This window comes from Nicotiana tabacum, chromosome 18 (assembly GCF_000715075.1).
Source record: "Nicotiana tabacum cultivar K326 chromosome 18, ASM71507v2, whole genome shotgun sequence".
NCBI classification, from domain to species: Eukaryota; Viridiplantae; Streptophyta; class Magnoliopsida; order Solanales; family Solanaceae; genus Nicotiana; species Nicotiana tabacum.
This window is the reverse complement of record NC_134097.1, coordinates 132,854,571-132,861,068: the sequence shown is the minus strand read 5'-3', so window position 1 is coordinate 132,861,068 and position 6,498 is coordinate 132,854,571. Positions and strand designations below refer to the sequence as shown.

The 6,498-nt window shown below is 38.2% G+C and overlaps 1 long non-coding RNA gene across 1 annotated transcript; it reads left to right on the top strand.

Annotated features, from left to right (window-relative positions):
• The first annotated feature begins 2,104 nt into the window (after positions 1-2,104).
• On the top strand, positions 2,105-3,925 carry LOC142172837 (uncharacterized). Its single transcript, XR_012701803.1, has 3 exons — positions 2,105-2,244; positions 2,576-2,643; positions 3,641-3,925. It is a non-coding gene; the product is annotated as an uncharacterized LOC142172837 (long non-coding RNA).
• Positions 3,926-6,498: the final 2,573 nt, after the last annotated feature.

Sequence of the window (6,498 nt, the reverse complement as noted above, 5' to 3'; positions counted from 1 at the left end):
TGGGCTTAACGAGAGTTTTTTAAAAAAAAATCTAATACTAACAAAAGGTTAGGAAAAAACGAAATGGTTAGCCAGAATTTAGAAGGCTCTTATCATGCTTTGATCCGTCATTTTTTTTCATTATTCTTGTATTCTTGTGTTCTTGATATTTTTCTTGGACATTTTGGATGGATGAAATTGGGTCGTGGGAGTGGGAAAGGCCGAAACCCATTAGCAATTGATTTGTCTCCATGCTTAGGGTGTCGGGCTCGGTCTAATAAAAATGAAAAGTCAAAAGGGAATGAGCATGAAATTAATTTTTATTTCTTTAGTTTTATTTGTTTTACTTTTATTATATTGTCCTCTAGGAGCATGCTTAGGCCGATCCCACTCGGGTAGGCAAGCCTTAGGTTTTTGTTAGTTTCGAGGCAAAAGGTCATTCCCTTAGCTAAATTTATCCGGAGAATGCCCCGAGGGATTTGTATATATTTTATTTCAGGGGTATGCCCCAAAGTGAATGTAATTGGAGGACGTGGCGAACATCATAGAAGAAGTAACGTAGGATAATTTAGAACTTTAATTTTTCTTCTTTCAATTTTCTTTCATTTATGTGGGGACGACCTCTAGCCTCTTTTAATTGTTTATTTTCTTTTTGTGTGTTATTACCTCAATTCAAATATTTTCAAAAGCCGACTAGATCAAGTACGCAACCGTGCTAGTTACGGGACTTGGGGAGTGCCTAACACCTTCTCCCTGAGTCAAATGAACCCCCTTACCCGAATCTCTGGTGAAGACTTAGTTTTGGAGTCCAAAGTGTTTTAAAAGGAAAATCATATTTAAAACGGTGACCTGGCACACCGAAACTAATGACAGATGGCGACTCTGAGTTATTTCCTTTTGAACACTATCTTTTGTCACTTTCAAAATTGAAAAACCCTTTCGAGATTCACATAATTCTTTTATTATTTTTTAAGAGGGTTAGTGAGGTTTGAAATGAAAAAAGGGGTGTGACAGTAGCTATTTTGGGTCGTCAAGTTCGAAATTTGAGGTCAAAGGATATAGTTTCAGTGAAAGTGCAGTGGAGAGGTCGGCCCATGAAGGAGGCTACCTGGGAGACCGAGCGGTAGATGCGGAGCAGATATCGTCACCTGTTTGAGGCATCAGGTATGTTTCTTGACTCGTTCGAGGACGAACGTTTGTTTAAGTTGGGGATGATGTGACGACCCGGCCAGTCGTCTCATAAGTTACCACTCCGTTTCCCCCCATTTCAGCTTCTTTATGCTTCGTTATCCGTGTTTTATGCGATCAGGTTGATTAGTTTGTTTTCGGAGAGGATTTGGTAAGAAATGAAACACTTAGTCTCTTTTAAGAAGGCTTAAGTTGGAAAAGTCAACCGGATGTTGATTTATGTGTTAGAGGGCTCGGATGTGAGTTCCGATGGTTATATTAGCTTCGGGAGGTGATTTATGACTTAGAAGCACGATCGAAATGGGTTTTGGAGTTGTAGAGAAAATATAGTCTTGAATTGGCGAAGTTGATATTTGGCGCTTCAGGAAAAAAAAATTTAGACGACAAATTAAAGAGATAAGAAGCTATCTATACGCTACAGTTTAGGGGAGCTGTTAGTTAATTGAGGTCTTGTAAATTAATTCATGGCTAATTATAGGAAGTGCAATGAGGACAATGAGGACTTTCATTATATTGTCTATAGTAGCCGCAATAAAGACTTTAAAACTATGTATTACCACATGTCTAATAAAGGAGAGTTGAATGGTCAAACTAGACCCTGCATAGGTGACTGAAAAGTGTCTAGAATATTGATTAATATAGTGGTAAATGGACAGCCACGTTTAAAGTCTTAAAGTGAGATTTTGGGCAGCATTTTGAGAAGTGCACAAGAAAAGTATATTTGTAAAAGTTAGTGGGTCCCCCACTATTGTGAAACAAGTCATGATGACTATGTATAGCAGCAAAAGGACACAAAGATGCTCTCTCCATTATAGTAAAGTGAAGATGGGAATTCGGATGGTTTCCCCAAGGATCTTATTTGTTTGATTCCTCATTAAAGGTCAAGGAATTAAGTGGTTTGCTGTTCATTCATCTAAATAGCTTCAAAAAGATTTGTCCAGCTGCTCCAAAACTCACTGCGGAACGAGAAAGGGAAACAAATATGCATTTGGTGGAAGGCACAACCACTACTATAGTTGAACAACCAAAAAGTTGCTAGAATCTTCAAGAACGCTCTAAGACAGGAAACAATTGGAGGTAAGAATTTCGGACTTAAAACTCGGTTATATTGTGAAATCTACCTAGAAAATCATGGAATTTAAGCTAAAAATGGAAGAACTAGAGCTTGGAATTTTGAAATTCTTATTGGGGATTTGGAGGACCATTTGGGGTCGGATTTGAGAACTTTTGATATGTACGAACTCGTGGGGAGATAAGGAACTCGTTGATGTAAAAATTTCTGAGTTTCGAGAGGTGGGCCCGAGGCTCGTGTTTTGCTAATTTCGGGATTTTTAGTATTTTTCGATTGTTTTCGCTTGGGCTTTGTTTCCTTAGCATATTGTGACGTATTCGTTCTGATTTTGGATAGATTCGACGCGCGTGGAGGCCAATTCGAGGGGCAAGGGCGTCGCGAGCTAGAGTTTTAGCCGGTTCGAGGTGAGTAATGATTGTAAATGATGCTCTGAGGGTTTAAAACCCCAGATTGCACATCGTAGTGCTATATTGAGGTGAGACACACGCTTGATGACGAGTGTGTGGTCGTATACTATTGGGGATTGTGACTTGGTCCATCCCGATTGATGATTTTATCGCGTATTTGACTGAAACTTATTTGCTATTATCATGCTTTGGGCTAATTGCCATTTTTGGGCTTCGTGCCAACTATTTGAACCCTTCAGGGATTTTTATTACCATTTTCTCATTGTTTTGAATTATTACTTGAACTCAGCCCCGTTATTTTCCACTGTTTTACTACTCAGCCATTTTTACTCAGTTTTGAGACTTAAATAATATTTTAAATGATGTTTTGGGCTGAGAAATACTGTTTTACAATTGCCCGAGGGGCTTGTGATAATTTTCGGACTGAGTAAGGCCGAGGGCCTAGTTGTGAGGATACACTGGTACTAATATGAGGCCGAGGGCCTGAGATACATATATACGCCACGAGGTGGCTTGATTGCATGAGGCCGAGGGCCTAGATTTGATGCCACGAGATGGCTTGATATTGCGCTTGGGCCGTAAGGGGCCCTCCCGGAGTCTATACACCCCCAGTGAGCATGGGTACCCATTGTGATGTGAGATTGAGCCCGAGGGGCTGGTACTGTTATGAGATTGAGCCCGAGGGGCTGGTACTGTTATGAGATTGAGCCCGAGGGGCTGGTACTGTTCTGAGATATTGCCCGAGGGGCGGATTTGTTGATACTGTGCCCGAGGGGCAAACTTCTATTTGATTACTTACCTCTTAATTACTTGTTTTACTTGTGGAAAAAGGGATCTTCACTTGACTTTTCACTGTTTTACTGTTTTAAGTGATTTTACTGCTTCAGTATGGAATGCCTTGTGTTTTACGTGATTTTGTTACTTTTAGTCATTATTTATATTTATTACTAACAGGGTCGGAGTACTCACATTATTTCTTGCACCATGTGTGCAGATTCAGGCGTTGCTGGTTCCGCTCCTGAGTGTTGATTCCTCCAGTTCCATGCGACTTTCAGAGATTACGAGGTAGTTGTTGACGTCCGCAACACCGTGTCTATATTATCTTGTCATTTCTATTCCTTTCGAACATTTGTACTAGTAATTGGATCTAGCAGACTTGTATTATGACTCATAGATGCTCATGACTTGTGACACCCCGGTTAGGACTGTGTCGGGTTGGATTTCCGCATTGTTATGTATATTTCTGCTATTTAGTATTATTTAAATCATGTTTAGACTATATTTATGTTAATTAACTGCTTTAAAAGATGAATTGGATTTAACTGGCTGACCTTGTCTTCACGAGAGGCGCCATCACGACCGGGTTCGGGGTTAGGGTCGTGACAGAAAAACTCATTAAGATGGCCAAGAAATGGCAGAAGTTTGCAGCAATGCAGAGGAAGAGATTTACTTTTTCAAGATCCAATGAACATTATGCTGATAGTTGTAGCACATCATCCTTTGTAGTTGACAAAGGGCATTTTGTGGTTTATACGGCTGATCAGAAGTGCTTTGTGGTTCCTTTGGCTTATCTTCAAAATGAGGTAATCATACGACTACTGAACATGTCCTAAGAAGAGTTTGGACTCTCAAATGACAGCCCTATTACATTACCATGTGATGCCGCATTCATGAACTATATCATAACACTTATCAAAAGAGGAGTAGTTGTAGATCTTCAAAACGCTTTGCTTGTATCAGTTGCTTCCAGTCGATGCTCATCAGCTACGTGCCTAGGAAAACAAAGAAACACGCAATTGCTAGTTTATTGACCTGACCGTCATAAGTTTTGTAACAGATTCATGATGTTCAACTGATCATGATAAGTTTTGTATCAGATTCATGATAGTCAACAAGTGTACAACATATTAACTTCTATTATTTATCCAATCTCCATAGTATTTTCTCTGAATTGTTCTATTCTCTTACTATTATTTAAAAGTTTCTGATTTCTTTTCATTTTCTTTCTAACAGTCTTATGAATTTAATCGATTTACAATGATAATATAAGTGAATACTCAAGAGGTATGATCAGGTTTTATTTAGTAAATTGGCCTCAAAAGTATTCACTAAACAAGTTGCGATGACATTGAACTCAGGATCAAATACTGTGACTTCAGACTTATACTTGTCATGTATTACAATTTATCAGAACCATAGTATTTCTACCTGAAAATTTTTGGCGTCTTCAATGTTGGTTGTAGGCTGCTAATTTAACTTGATAAACAATACTGCCCAAATTCTGGTTTCAAATCTATATAGGTGACCTCACCAAGGCATACAGTCAAGTAATACCATTTTAGCAGTCAAATAGGTAAGGTTCATTTCATTCCTGTTAGTAAAGACTTATTTTGATCATGAAAAGAATGCTTAACTAGATTAAACAGTTTGCTTTTGCATTATCATTCAGGCACAAAATAGCTGACACTGAAATCAATAACTCCAAATGATGTTGGCAAAAGAAAAGCAGAATTTTACAATCTAATCCAACTTTGGCCCTATGTAACTTCAATGTGGTAGTTTTTTGCATACATAGCAATGGTCATATTTAAAAGTTCCTATCTAACATGACCAAAAAGGAAGTACCACATGGTTTTGTCTTTCACTAGCAAAACATAATTTGCCATTTCTAAAATCAATTCTTCATTTAAAGGTCTCAAACTATCAGCATTCTGTTGAAGAGCATAGTGAGGAAAGGAAGAAACTTATCATCCATAAATTAAGGCCCCATTTCAACCTGGCCAAGAGGCGCACATGGCTTTTCTTTCGGTGGTTAGTGGCGAGAACATCAGGTCCAACTCAAATCTTGTCTCCAGCCTCTTGTATAAATAGTTCCCCTTCCATGAGCCTTTTCATCATCAACTACAAACATTATCTATTCAGCTATCAAAGGTCTCCAAGTATCTACTTTACTTTCGTGTTTCCAATCTTCCAGAGAAATTAACGAATAATGCTCAGTGCTAAGAAACTCATCAAGATGGCAAGGAGATGGCAAAAGTTTGCAGCCATGCAGAGGAAGAGGATTTCACTTCCAAGAAAAGGCAATGATGCAGACAGTTGTAGTACATCTTCATCCTTTATAGGCAGAAAAGGCCAGTTTGTAGTGTATACAACTGATCAAAGGCGCTTTGTAATTCCATTGGCTTATCTAGAAAATGAGGTCATTTTGCAACTTTTAAACATGTCTGAGACGAGTTCGGGCTGCCAAGTGGAGGTCGTAGTACATTACCTTGTGATTCAGCCTTCATGGACTACATTATTTCACTAATAAAGAAAGGTGCAACTGCTGGAGTTCTTCACAAAGCATTGCTCCTCTCAGTTACTTCATCTTGTTGTTCAACTTCTTCTTTGCAACAAGAATGGAGAAATCAGCAGCTTCTTGTTAATTAAGTTATATTTTAGCGAATGATAGCTCAAAATAGATTGTATAGAAGGTGAAAAGTAGGCAATTGAAACTGTGTATTGTAGATGGAATACCATTTTATCTGAAATTTAAACAGATTTATAGATCTCAAACTTTCGATTCAGTTGAACTTATAGCATTCTCATCTTGGACCTGGTATAATTTACAAGGACCTTATTTTTTATGCCAGTAGTCAACATTGTGGATTAAAACTAGCAGATGTATGAATCATTCCCACACAATTAGTTAAATCATAAAAGTGATCCCCTTTAACATATTTGACCAATCATAGATTTGAAAATGAAGCTGCAGATTCCAGTAAGTTTCATCGCAAAGATGTTTATTGTCACAATTTATACCAAGACATTGCATGTGCAATTCCAAATGAGCTCATAACTCTAATGTAAATA